This window comes from Pseudomyrmex gracilis, unplaced genomic scaffold (assembly GCF_002006095.1).
Source record: "Pseudomyrmex gracilis isolate BER0280 unplaced genomic scaffold, ASM200609v1 scaffold_259, whole genome shotgun sequence".
Taxonomy (NCBI): domain Eukaryota; kingdom Metazoa; phylum Arthropoda; class Insecta; order Hymenoptera; family Formicidae; genus Pseudomyrmex; species Pseudomyrmex gracilis.
This window is the reverse complement of record NW_018020843.1, coordinates 137,146-152,640: the sequence shown is the minus strand read 5'-3', so window position 1 is coordinate 152,640 and position 15,495 is coordinate 137,146.

Sequence of the window (15,495 nt, the reverse complement as noted above, 5' to 3'; positions counted from 1 at the left end):
CGCGCCGTCATACTAAAAATTAAATAATATTGCGGGCAAGTTGTTGTTTCTTTTTTTATGGAAATCATAGATGTTCATCTGATAAATATATGTATCTTGAAAATTGATTACTTTTATTCACAAGAAAGATATTTGTGAATTAATAAATTAATTTTTTACATGCTTTTACATACATGCTTTTCTTATTTTATTGATAAATTAATTTTCTATTCAGAATTTATATATATATATACGTGTATATATTTTTATAAGTTTGTTGAAACCTGCGATTTCTCAAGTGTTTTCTTTTTTATCCACGGAGAAAATCGGAAGAATGGATCAATAGATGCGCACCGTGCGGTAATAGATCGCACAACCGACGACCTATTTACAAAAGAGATCTGTCGCGCTACAATTCTGTCCCGCGCACAACCGTGGAGCACATTCGAAGTTGTTTAAATCGTTGTAAAGCTTTCGCCCGCGGCGAAACGCGATCGAGTGGTGTAGCTTTTCACTCTCGAGTGGGTTCGATTGTCGACTTCTTGAAAAGAGTGAAATTGAGTCCGACAATTCAAACCCACCAAAGCCAAAGCGGGGCAGGTGTCGAGGAGAGTCCTCTTCGCTCTTCTCCCTTCCCTGAGAGAAGGTGTGTCATAAAATCATAAAGAAATTGAAATAGATCCCGAAACGACGTTAAATCGACGCTTCTCGCGGCGTTCCCCCTTTCTTTTTGCCCTCACGATAAAAAAGAAAAAGTCGCATCGCGTTCCATCAAATTAATAAAAAAAAAAAAAACGACCGACTATATGCGACTAACGACGATCGTAATAAATCTCTCTTCACGCTGCGCTTCTTACACAAACGGCAAGACAGATCTTCAGAATCTCTCCGGAGGAGTGTATCGAGAGATCTTGAAAAACCCCGCTGTCCGTGTGCTCGACCGATCGTGCGAGGTGCAGAGATACCGGCCGTGGATCTGATTTCGATCGTGTATAAACTAATTTATCCTCATAAAAGTGACCTTAATGAGTCAAATTAAGCCGGCGTGTAATATATGTGTGTACATTTGTGCGGTCGATGTATGCAATATACCGGACCGGTATCGCGCGCGCGCGCGCATACACCGAGAATGATATACAGTTCGGTAATGGTGCAGGAGGATCCGACACCTGGTCCCCCTGGCTCCTTTGTCAGTGTGAGGCTCAAAGACCCTGTGCCCTGACGCTCTACGCGAGGGCCGCATATAAACCTCCCGGGGCATTCAGTTAAATGGTTCTAAAGTGCTTTCAAAATATGACGACGCTGCGCGCCGAAACCTCGCCGGATCGGGAAGGGGGGGAGAGAACGAAACTCGGCAGAGAGGCGCGATATGGGTGGTTTTGGAAATAAAAATGCAGATTAGGGTTAATACGGGCGCGGAGTCTGTGTTCCGTGCTCCCGTTGATTTAATGCCGTGTAGGCTTAAAACCTTTATCGCGCGGTCCGCGCCGACGTTCATTGCCGACACTAATTTCGTGATTTTTAACGTGACAAACCCATCCCTGTGTGTATATACTCCCTCTTCTCTCCTTTCAAGTATATATATATATATATATATTTTAACCTTTTCATTAAATATCTCTAGCCAAGACAGGACGGTATAGATAATTTATGTGATTCTTCAGAAATGTAAATATCTCAAGTTTCAATTTGTAAGTTTTATGAGTCTTTTGGGGGGTATCTTGAGATACATCTCGAAATATTAATTTTTAGGGATCGAAACGTCAATTTTTTTTAAATAAAGAGAATTTGAAAATCAAACTTACACACTTCTAACTGTGGTTGGGCTCACAGTGACCGTTACCACACAAGGTTTTGATTTATTAATTTTTACAAGGTTTCAAGATATATCTTGAAATTAAAATAGAACCCCAAAAGAGAAATTTTCGGTTTATTTTTCAATTGTATCTTTTTATTGTATCTCTGAAAATGTGCAATAATAGTTTTTCGCGCGTCCGATACGGAGAAGACGGATTCTCTTCGCGAGAAATATTTTCGATCGGCCGCGGCGCAACGACGACAATCCGAGCGACGCGTGCGTGGGTAGAAATATGTGTATCGCATTCACGGCGGTCCATTGATCTCCGGGACCAAAAACGCGTCAGGTACAGCTGCTTTGAAAAGTGTACGTCGCCGTGATGATCGATACGTTCGGAGCATTTAACGCGTGTGATCTTCGTGTGGCTTACCCGACCGTGAACACACATCCACACACTACACTGGCCGCCCTCACGTGTTACACTATCGGAAAATGCGATTTCAATCGCATACACGTATTATATCGCGACGATGCAGGAGCGTAATACTTGTTTTTACGTGAAGAATAAGTGAGATAACGGAGATCAACGCGTGTTAACGTGCGTTTTTATTGCTTCGGATAAGGGGTTTATTTTTATTTTAGACTTTGTAGATATACGAGACGAAACAAACTTTAGATACCGAGCGAACAATAAAATTTTCACCGCGGCTGTACCGTCTCTTTGCAAGAAGGTGCGACTATGTCTGAATACACTGTTGATTGGGCCATAAATGTGTCTGTTGGGGTACAAACATTTTTTTTTCCTCCTATATTTCGCTTTATCATATTCTTCTCCGAGGAGAGCCACGAGCCATGCTGGTGGAAACCACACGCGGGATTGCCGACAACTTTCCGTGCCGGTTCGTTCGATGCTTCTCTCGGAGCTAACTCACCGTAACTCGGATTGAATTCTATCGTGAATCGATTGACGTAAAGAGAGACTTAATTTTGAACAGCTTCGACTCCTCACCCAATTCAGTCGAGAAGTGGAAGTTGTATTATATAGTTTGAAGAAGAATCCTCCATCTTCCCTCCGTAATTTATTTTTATTTGGCAGTATAGAAGTATAGACGGTATAAGAAAAATTGTTTTAAAATATTAAACAATTAAAATATCAAAACTTATATTTTTCAAAAAAAAATTTTTTTTACTTTACATCAAAAAGATCAATTTTCTTTGAAATAATCACAGTAATCGATTTCAATTTTTGAACAAAACTTAAAAACATCGAACAAGGGTGTCTTTTGAGTAATATCGCATTAATATCGCATCTCGATATATCGCATCGATTATTAATTAGAAATTATTTTTTCTACAATTTGATTGTTACGTCAAAAATACTCCGAAACGAACTCCGATATTAAATTTACTTTTTAAAAAGACGGTGTAAATGTATAATTCTCTCTTTCGCGCGAAATCGTAATAATGCGGTATTGATAGGGATGGATCGTTCCCGTTTAAAAGACGGCGATGAGGATAAAGAGGAGAAGGCCGGCGGGGTGGAGAGAAAGAGAATGCGGAATCCGGCTGAATAATTGCATCTGGATGCAGTTTGACGTGCCGGCGCAGGCGAGAGTCATCCCGCTCGTGCTCGACGTCGGTCATCGAGAGAGAGAGACTTGCATCACCACGTGAATGTGCTCGTCGAATTCTCGGAACCACCGACAATTCACGACCGATGGGTGGTCTCTCTCTCCGCAATACGTGAGGTCCAATATGCGCCATTTCGCGCACCGCGCCTCCGATATGCAATTCGCCGGTACGCAATACCGCCGTCGTGTTTCCGCGAGAAAACGATCGAAATGTGGAAATTAAAATCGATCCGATCGTCGCTTTTAAATGCTCGACAAATTAATTTCCATCCCGGACATTCGCTGAAAACAAATGTAATTTTCGATAAACGTCAATCTCATTTCGTTTTTTTTTTGTTTTTTTATATCGCGTATTATTTTATCGAAAATAGAAATCTCACACTTCGCGCGCGATGCGTTTGCAAACGCGTTAAAGTTCGAAAGCGTTCATCGAGATTGCGTACGTCGGTTTCACAGTCTCCGGGAATTTATGTCATTATTATTATTATCGCGGAGATTTTATTATATTATCGTACGCACATCGTGTGCACAATTGCCGTATACAGTGCGCGCTTTTTAAAACGCGCACCCTCCCGGACAATTCCGATAATCGTTGGTGAGTTCGTGAAATACGCCAGACGCATCTCATCTCTACCCCGAAGGAAGCGATCTCGCTCGGTAATCGAAGACAGTCGGTGCATTATTTATTTTTCCGAACGCGAAGAAGGCGCGTCGTCGATTCGACGGGCCCAATTAAGCGATATATCCGCGAGCCAAGGTCATTAGCTCATTAGCCATTGATAGGTACATTCGGTGCCCAATCAAAGGGCATTCTTCGGTGCGCGCACATATTCGTGCTGATGTCATCCGACTCGTGGAAAATCGACGTCCACCGGACGGACGTCTAACACGTGAATCGCGTGGAAGGAAGACAAACGCGCGCGGCCAACGGGGCGGTCAACGGTGGAAGAAGGATCAGGAGGGACGTAAAAAAAAAAAAAATAATAAAAAAACAGAGAAAAAAAGAGAAAGGGAAAGGATACGAGAGAAAGAGGGAAGCGAAAGGTGCGAGAAAGACGGTCGAGAAAAAGAGGAAGATGAAAAAGGCGAGACTGGGAGAAAGACGGGAGGTAACGGAGAGGAACGAGAGAGGAGAGAGAGAGAGAGAGGGAGAGAGAGGGAGAGGCTCGTCTTCTTGTCGTCCGCGAGACTAGTTAGCACCTTCTCTTAAGGCTCTCCGCGAGCTCTCGAATCAAGGCGCGCATTCTGCCTGAGCCGGGGCTGGTCTGCCCGGTCACAATGCCGCATTGTACTTAAATCAGATTCAATTTGGGCCCCATTGAAAATTACGCTTAATAAATTATTTGGGCAATTCATAAATCCGCCTGGCGCGCGGGCCTCTCTCTCTCTCTCTCTCTCTCTTGCCTCCATTCCGGCGAGAGAGAAAGAAAAAGGGAGAGAGAGAGAGAGAAAGAGAGAAGTTCTCTCAGTTCGCTCTCAGTTTCGAAAGGGCGCAGTTGCGCGCTTGTACCGGAGGACCGTGTTCGCTAATGGACTCTCGCCGGAGATACCAGCGCGACTAAGACGAGAGAGAACCAGGAACGGACAACTATAATCGTCCGTTACGTATCCCGTGACTTTACGCTGCAAGAGCTTTTCCAAAAGCTATATCGGGTTCTCGATATAATGAGGAAAATTTAACAACAAAGTAAACGTCAATTAAAAAATATATCTTGAGCGAGACGACACAGAGAGGTGGATTTATGTAATTTACAAGCTCTTCCAAAAGAACGCGCACATATCGCGCATTCCGACGTGAAACGACGTTCCGGGAACGAAAATTAACGGAAGGCACGCAAGATTCGGTAGCTGCGATAAAAATGAGAAAGGGATGCGTTTTTTTTTTTCTAACGTTAAATTTTTCTTTTTCGTGCGATAAAATCCGTAAAGATAGATAGAACGCCGAAATAGTTCTTTGGTCGAATCCGGATCCGACCCTGATACGACTATGATTGGCCACGGAGGATGTAGCCGGGCAAATATACGCGGGCTCGCATCGCGCGCACACACATGCGCGACGGTTCTCATCTCCTCTACCTGCGCGTGTCTACGGCGTTTATGATACAAATTAGTAGGCAGTTATAAATGACACACAGTATCCTCATTATCGTTGTGGTCTTGTTTCATTGCCGTGAACAAGCGTCGCGAGTTTGAGCGATTTCGAATACAAAGAAGAATATTGTGAAAAAAAAAAAGTGCTTCGTTATGAGAACTAATTACGGACACACTCTATCTTATGTCAACACCGAAAAAATTGTATTCTTGTTTTCAGGATATCCCACTTACTTTAAGTATATTTTATACTAAAATAGGCGCCAAGAAGAGTTTCTTATTTTAAGAGGAAAATCCTCTAAAAATAGTAATATTGATAAGAATATATACTGATTAGATTATAAAAAGCCTCTATAGAAAAACATATATATCTCACTATCGGAAAAGACTATATTCTTAAATTAAGAATATATTCTTAAAAATAAAGAATATATTCTTAATTTCAGAAAAATATCATCTAAAATCTTTAAGAAGATTTTTTAAGTATAAAATCTTCTACTTACAAGAATATAATTTTTTCGGTGAAGAATTTCGCGCTCTTCGAAAAAAGTATTCGAAAAAAAAAATAAATACCGCGATACACGAAAATAAATTTCTGTCCCTTCTCCCTTTCCCCTCCAAAAAAAAAAGCTTTGTGAAAATTGATACATAACAAATTTTAAATAGTTGTTTTTTTCCCTTTCGACACAACGATAAAAATAATGTAATTTACCCGAAATGTGTGCGATATACACAAAAGTACAAAGCGTAGGAGGCGAAGAAAATCTGAAAAAGGAAAGGCGGCGCGCGGTTTCAGAAGGCCGCAAACAAGGGGCTGACACGTTCAAACAATCGTGAACCAGCCCGGCGAACCTATAATTAGTATAGGATCGTTTTGGGGAATCCTTTTCGCCATTCATTTTCTGGAGCGGCATCGGACAGTCGGGTTTCGGCAGATCGTCATCTTCAAATGTTAGACACGCTGTGTAAAAGGACTCTCTCGATCGTCTTGTTAGAAGTTACCGCGCAAAATTGTGGACCTAAAATCTCGGAGAGATCTCTCATATAAAAGAACGTCTAAAATATTGATTTCCTCAAATATGCGTAAAACGTCAAGATTATTTTTTTATATCATACTGTTCGATCATTGACCGCCAAAGGATTAATTACAGTTCGGCGCACAAAAGAAAATTCTGTCTAAAAATTTATGTGACTATAAGTCTGATAAAAAAAAAAAAAAAAAATCCATTCAGAATCACGAGGGAAACTCGTTTCGAACAAAATTCGAATAAAGTTGAAGAGACATTTGCAAGACTGCAAATCTCACGTACAATTAGTATCGAAGTGACTTTTTGCTTTAATGTTCCAGAATTGTATTTTTTTTTTCAAAACCTGCAAATGTCAGAAAGCCAAAATTTTTCTAAATATTTATCTGTAAGTTTCCGTGAAAAAAAAAAACGCCAGGTTCTGCGATCAATTTTTATTGCTCAAAATCAATTAATCAAATGACAATATGACAACGGATATGAGTGAACTAGAAAACAATCAGATTATAGCAAGAGCGCAATATCCGAGTGAAATACACGCTCCAAGAAAATATTCAGAGAAACTCCATATCTTCTAATGTTCGAAAAAATCCAATGAAAGAGTTCCGCGGTCTCGAAACAAACACACACACGCACAAGCGCGAGAGTTGGCAACCTTAATCGAAAAGGATTATCGATGGGCGTGTTTACGAGCGGCTATTTCCCCCAATTGAAACAGAAAGACGTCCGGCCTAATTTTTGTAGTCACGCGATGTAAATTAATGAAAGTCTACACGAAAACCCCTTTTGAGAAGATGAAGTCATCTCGCTCTTCTCGTGTCGGCGTGATTTTCTAAACGGGCCTTTTGATTAAATAATACCCCTTTCAATTTTCTTGAGTGCTTCCGAATCATTCCGAAAAACATGTCGATGAGAACACGCGAAAGCGCGAAATCGAGAGCGGTTGGAAACAATTGAGTTGTATCGCATCCAAGTAGAAATAAAGAGAATTACACAGACAATCGAAACTTTACCTCGCTCCATTTGAAACTCCACTTTACATTCAAACTTCGCTTACCTCTGCACGCAATTCTCTTCTTCTCGCGTTAGAGAATAGCCTCCGTCGAGACCGGAGGAGGAGAAGCGAAAATGTGACATTACCACAGGGTGTCCTTCCAATCTAATTAACGACGGTTATCGAGAATGTATAGGGGATGCTCCGGTAATTTCTAAGCGTTACACTTTTAATCAGCGCTTCACGCAAGATCGACCAAGCGTGGCATCTCGTACAATGGGGTCCGTGCGCCGCGTCGAGAAGGGTACGGGAAGTATTGTGCCTTGATTTAAGGTCGCAACGCTGTTCACACACACACACAGAGAGACTGCCGTCTGCGATTCAGATAAAAGCGAAGCCGTCGATTTAGGCTACGCTAGACGGCGGGTCGCTCTCGTCAAACATCGCTCGGACGCGCCAGCCGATGATATTAATCTGCAAATTGACAGGCGAGTCGGTGTTCTTTCGCAGTTGGAGACTTCAACGTTGAAGCGTCGGAAGGGCCATCGGATAATAACGCGCTTTAGCTACCGTTTAAGAGAGCGTCTCGTCCGATGATTTTTCCATCCTAACCGCGCGTGTTTCATTTTCCACTCGAGCGCGCGAGTTTCATTTAATTTCGAGAACAAAAAAAAACAAACATCAGGTCGCACGATTGTGAAACAACAATATAAATTGCAAACATAAAGAGAGAGGAACATTTATGTTAATTTATTTTTTTTTTTTTACGCAGAGTAGTAGCGCAATTTCGTATTGTGTCGATAATTTGCAAGTAGTTCGCGTCACAAACAGAGCGTAGATAATTCGAGCGATCGACGAAAATTGATCGAGAGCTCTTGGGAGAACGTAATCTTAGAAACGTGTGCGTGTGTGTGCGCGCGCGCAAGAAGCAATAAATCTGTACAATATCGAAACGCGGTAATTAAGAAAGTCTCGAACTTTGAACGGTCAGCCGGCCGTTATATCTCGACGTTATGCATCAGCGAACGAGATACAGCCGTAATCGCGGCGATTTACCAACACTTGAGATTCCGTCACAATGAACGCATTCAGAGATAGGTTATCGCCGAGCCGGGCGTGTATACACACAGCGCACCACACGCGCCTTAAAGACTACACAAATTTATTATGTCGGAGCGAGACGTAATTGGGCAATCTCGTACGTAAATACCAGCGAGCAAATTAATTAATCATTTTATCACGAGCGAGCGAGCGAGCGAGCGATCGCGCTTACATGTGGAGTTTATCGCGCCGAGCAGTCAAGCGGATTATAATTCGTCTTTGCGCGCGCGTCTGATCTCGACTCAAAGAAATTTTCAACATCAATTTGTTTTCGGAGAGACGCCAGTCTCCCGCGTTGTGATTGAACACGCGCGATCTAATTCGATCTAAAAACACGGTCGCGTGAGACGCACGGGAACGCTAATGTTAAAACGTCGGGGCAGAGGCGGGTTTTTTTTTTTTTTTTTTTTTAATATGTTCGAGTGTGCGGCGGAAAGCGCGCAGGAGAGGCGCACCTCCACACACTCTACCCTCATTAGTTCTCGACAAGGAATCACCTTTTTCTCGGTTACACCACCAATTACCGGACTGGTGCGAGATGAAACGAGATGCGTTTTCGTCCAACGAAACCAAAGGACCCTTACGAAAGTCCGACGCCAGGGCGTGGCGCCGAAACGATGATGGTCGGGCGCAAATCTCTTTTTTGTTTTCCGATTCTTTTGCCGCGACTAACCGCGCGCGTCTCACTTTATCCTTCTCTCTGTCGTGTATTTTCGGCACCGACACCACACCCTCCCTCCTCCCACTTCAAAGTTTCGAATTCTCTTCTGTTTTACGTCTCGTAAGCAATTTGCATTTGAGGTTTCGAGTGACTTTGTTCTATATCCCGCGAGAGAGCAAACTTCTAATTAGTCATCGTGTGTCATTGTGTGTGGCAGATATGCCGCAATTAATCTTCATCAGGCCGTTCTTTCTGATTCAAATCTTGAATGATTTCTTGTTGGTTAACCGCAACACGCACCGCAAAGAACGCTAAATGCACTTTTTCGTGAATCACTACGCTCAGCGTGATTCACGAAAAGCACTCACACACATATGAGACATCGAATTGATTACAAGAACAATTAACGCATTGTTTTCGCTTAATTGTTTTTGAACATAAGATAAGCGATATAAAAGTGTTATTTTTATGTTTCATTTACAAACTAAATTTATATACAAAACGTATATAAAGTAATTTATAAATTTCTTCCAAATTTCAATTCAAAAAATCAATTATAAAATTCATTTCTATATTTTCTCTCAATCCGTAATATTATTTCTCATCGTTTGACGGTAATATTATATTTATTAACGAACAAAAAATATATATCGCGCCAGTAATTGTTAACGCTGATGTTTTTGAACACATCTGATGTTTGCGCAAATTCTCGCGAGAAAATCGAGCGAGGCCTCACTGTATCACTACACATATATATGTACACGTACATGTATCTCTGCACGTATTACGTGCAAGCGTATTGTCACAAACGTAACTGTCTTCTTGACGACAGCGAAGAGAGCGGGGGGGCATGAGCGGGGGACTTAGCAAAAGCGCGATAACTTGCAGATAGCGCGTCGTAATTAGTCACTGCCAATTAACAGTCGCTTAAACGGAAAACAACTGACTGCATTAACGATGATTTGAACCGCCGCGGAAGGGAAACGAACTTACGTCACTTTTCCGAGAAAAATAACATATTCTTTGAAAAGATAATACAAAGAAACGCGCGCGCAAATTGAGAGAGCGCAAGTTGAAAACGCAGAAAACTAGCGCGACGATTTTTTTTCTCACTTTTCCTCATTTATTTCGCGGCTCTTTCAAAGCGCGAGGTCGCTATATATAATTAGCGGATAATGCCTCCCGCTCTTGACGCAATAAAATTGCGCTTTTTTGCGAATCATTAACGTATAATTTTAATTGAGAGCATCGACGAGATCTCTTTGGAATTAATTATCCTGATTGGGAGCGAGAACGAGGTGGAGGGGTGGAGAGGGTGCGCTGTCGCGCGCGCGTGTGTTTTCTCTCGTTGCGCGTACGTACGTACTTTATTCGCGCATAAGTAGGCCTCGTTTTCCCGCTGATGTTTCTCTGTCGCTTATCTTGTTGCCAATTAATTGCTTGCGGCATAGTTTAGATAGAGATAAAGTGTAGAACCGTTTCTTCCCCTTCAAAAACGATTCCGATGCGTCGTGTTTGTTTCACTCGCCTTGGACTGCGAACGTGAACTGTGAGGGTCTTACATTCTTCGTGTAACAAGTGTCACAAGTTAAAAAAAAAAAAATAATTTTGATTCCAAGTAATATAGGCAATTAATACAGAATTCGCGTCTTGCAATATTGTAAGACAAATTAATATTTGGAAATGGTACGATGTGTGTTATCGGATTCGTTCAAACCCTGTCGTAAGTAATGTCGCAATATTAAGTAATTTCTACGCGAGAGAATATAAAATTGCGACTTACATACGCGCTCATACGAACCACATTACGATACAAATTACAATTTCAACGGCATTATAGCGTGCATATAACAAGCAAAAAAACGGTGCTTATTACGGACGCCGCTCTAGTTGGAGCTCACCCCTGATTATCAGTCGGCATTTTATTGCGCGCTTTCACGCGACTTACTGTGGTGCCGAGCAATTACATTTCTTTTAAGCGGGGGCACATTACTGCTTCCTTTCATCACGTATGATAAGAAGTAATCGCGGTTTCGATCTGTAGTTCGCACGAGTCGCATTATTCAAGCATAAATTCTTTTCCAACAAACTAGACTCGTTTCTCAAAGTAGTGAACTATACGTGTCTTTTAACGCATTAAATTGATTTTTAAATTGAAAACATTTAATAATACTAATTTTGTGTTTCCAAGATGATTTAAACATTAGTTTTAAAAAATCTCTAACACCTCTATACTATTTTGAAATTATTTAAAAATTATATTGAAAAATAATTGTATCAAGTAATTACTTATTTAATTATTGCACGTGTGTGTGTGCGGAAAAATATCGAGAGAGAAATAATATTTTCTTATATTTATTAACAACACACGTAGTGTTTGTAAACATTTTAATACAAGTAAAAAAAAAAAAATGCATCCGAAAGAATTTGGACCACACATCGATTCTCATCTCTCGCGATCTGTCATTTCTCGTCTTACGTTTTGACAGCTCGAGCCGAGTTATCCGATTATAGGATTAAAGTCGGACTCGAGCCAATGTGTGACAAGAAAATATACAACCCGCTTCACGGGTCAATGAAATTTTCGCTCGATTATGCTTCTCTCTTACACTTTCGCATTTCTTCTCTTTTACAGGTACAGGAAAAAAATATTACCGGACCGCAGAGAGTATTGATTTAAATCCAATTCATTGTTGTTGTCTCATGCGTACAACGTCGCGTCGTATTTTCTATTTCAAAACCCCCTGAGACAAGACGCGAGAAACTTAAAGAAAAAAACACCTCGAAGATTTTTCTCAAGAGAAAACTCGAGATACGGATGGAATAGGTAGCTAATGTGAATAGTTCCGGAATATAAAGAAACTAATCACGAAAAATATATCAAGAAAAAAATACTGGACCGCAGAGGTTTACAGAAGACCCGAAAGGTTAGATGTGATCTCGTTGCATCTTTTTACAGGAGGTGAAAATATATTTAACAAAACGCGTCTCACAGGTAAATCGAAATAAAATCAAAGTAATTAACCCGTCTGCGTAAAATCTGGGTAGAGGTAGTCTTTCAAAGTTTATTTTAAAGTAAATGCAGCGCGTCGCGGGGACACACACAACACCCACACCCTCTCGCTCACGGTCTGTAGTTTCGATAGCGACACGACAAGATGATAGCGAGCGCGCCACGTAAACCCGCAGAGGCCATCGCATCCTTATTATATCAAGGCACTTATCCGGAGCGGCATTCATGTCATGCCTGCGTGTGCGCGCACGTTTATATATACGCGCGGAGCCAGTCAAGATGGGGTTGCGGGACGGAGGTGAGGGATGGTTACCACGATATGCGCCATACAGTAGCGCGCGGGGAGGTAGGCACCGTCGTGCCACCCTCATATCTCTCACGCTTCGCGGGTATTTCTATGGGAGGGAGACGCCCGTCTAATTTCCTGTCCTGAATTTCGAACGAGCGAGAATTTGCACCCTTGAATTCACATCAACGCGATGGCAGGAGGAACGTCTGGCGAGGGGAGAAGAGAAAGGGAAGAGCTTTTGAGAGGTGGAAAAGAGAGAAGAGAGAAAAGAGAGAGAGAGAGAGAAAGAGAGAGAGAGATTGAAGGAAGGGGGTGAAAGAGGGCACCGGTCGGGAGAGCGACGGCCATAGGTGGAGGGAAAATGCGCAAAATCGCCAGCCACCCTTCTATCATCGAGCGCGCGCTGCCACCCTCTCCGCAGTCCCCGAAGTTGCGCCATTTTTCGATACCTCTCTCTCTCTCTCTCTCTCTCTCTCCCATTTTCGCGCTGCGAATGAGCATTTTTTACGTCTCTCACTTCCGATTTTTTTTCTCTTCTGTTTGCGACGTCAAGCGCGTTTCCGTTCCGCGCGGACGCGAATGCGCGCCGGCGACGCGACGAGACGCACGCTCTCTTTCCGATTCAAAAACACGACGGGGGAGACGACTTCTAGAGACAATTCTCGGATATGCCGGAGAGAGATAATTCTCTCTCGATTTGCTCTGAACTTGAAATATTCCGAGAATATATATAACAAATATGAATAAAAGATCAAATTAACATATATGTGTTAATTGTTTTAAAAATTTATTTTTGAAAAAAAAAACTATCAAACGTGTTTTTTAATGTATAATTAATTTCTGGTCAAAAAAAAAATACTCGAGGAAATCTACGTTAGGTTTTCATTTGCGACAACAGATAGAGCTTTCGTTCAACCACGTACGCTCTCGTCGGAGAAGTACTACCAGAGAGAAACTACCACGGAAAAAAAAAAAAAAAAACCGTACACTATGTGAGAGACGCGCCGAGCGTGACGATATGCGCTCGCCTCGCGAAGCGGGCCCCCTCTCATACGCGCGGGGTTCTCTATTATGTGATTGTTATGAATTTCCTATTACTAATAAATAAACAAACATAATGGGGAAGCCGTCGCGGTGCGTTAGCCACGACGACGCATCTGGTTGCTTCTTTCGTCTGGTCACAAGGGTAATTCAATGCGAAACACCCCGTGTACCCGATGGATAACCATCGCCGCTCTCTTTGCTCTTCCTTTCGCGTCTCTCTCTCTCTGTCTGCTGCATCGTCATTGGCGTGCTTCTGGACGATGAAGCGCCCCATTGGACGCCACGGTAACAACGACCGGTAACAAATCATCCCTTATGCTACGCGTGACGATCTTTTTTTCCCAACTCCGTCAATGGTAAATTTGATACGTCAAACGCGCTTTAAGTGCGCGGTCTTGTCAAGCGCTTTCACGATACCGATGTTTAGATACACACCGGCCAAATGGAAATTTGGCATGAGGCAAATTGAAATTTATTAGATTTTCCGTCGCGCTTTTCCTCAGATCCCAAGTCTTGTCATTATGAAGCTCATTAAAATCTGATGATTTTTATATGTGTTATTTTGTGTTAAATATTTGTATTTTTTTTTTTTGTGTTATATTTGCAAAGACAGATCTATTTAAAATTATCGTTAATTAGATTACTAGTACGTAAAAACTTTCGTTTCTGTCTCTTCTCTTTGAGGAAGTTAATTCACACAGTATATATTGTTTCCTCTTGCACGTTTAAAAAAAAAACACAACTATAATAAATAAAACTGACAAATATTTCGTTCAAAATTTGTCATCGTAAACACACGCTGAGCAATTCTCAAAACTATTTGTAAGAGAAAGATTAATGAAGATTAGGTGCTGCGTCCCACAATAGTTCTCCAAAATTTTTGAAACGGAGAGGACAAGTTCTATCCTAGGTAGTTGGACATTATGTTTGTGGAATTTTTTGATTTCTATTGCCTCAGTTGCTCTGCAGGTGCCTTGAACTAGGTAGTCATGCATCCACACTTACTCTCACAAGGTGTATCAACTTGGGCCCAACAAAGGTTTTTTCTCATTTATTGTTGGTATTATTATCCTTTACAATTGGCAAATTTGTATAACAGCATGCAAGCCATTTAGCTTGAAAAAATATCTCCAATTATCCTTCGAATATAAATCACCTAGTAACCCGGAAAATCTCTGTAGAATCAATTAACGTGTTTTTTTGTACGTATTTCAAAACTATAATAGTTGTTGAAGAATCATTTTTATATGTTATCTTATATATATATTTTTAATAATAATCAATAATTAATATTAATAACGACTCGATGAAATTATAAAGAAAAACCTAACAGGCTCTTTTGATTTTTTCTTTTAATAATTTATATTTAATTAATTGATTTTTATTTTTAATAATTTTATATTTTATAATTTTATATAGTTTTAATGTATTTTTTTTCAAACCTGACACATACGTGTATAATTTTGCATTAACACATATACATATATCTCGTAAGTATTACTATTTTTGAAATTGTACGAGAATAGATCAAAAGTGACCCGTTATTGACTGAACGAGAATTAATAACAAAAACGTATGAGGAATAAAAATCTGTCAACCCTAAGAAAACATGGAAACGTGAAAACCAACAAAGCGCGCTTTCCGCAAACACTGACGATCGCATTTTCAGCAGATGGAAGAAGAATATATAGAGTTCTCGCGTCGTGTGTTTTGTGCGGACCTAAGAAAATCCTTAAATAATCAAACAGGTCGAGACGATTCATCCCGCTAACAGGATTAGGACGAGATAAACTATTGGTGCTTCACCAGCTCGATTTGTGTGTGAGGACCTTTTCCTAAACTCACGGAACTTGACCTCTCTTTCAGAAG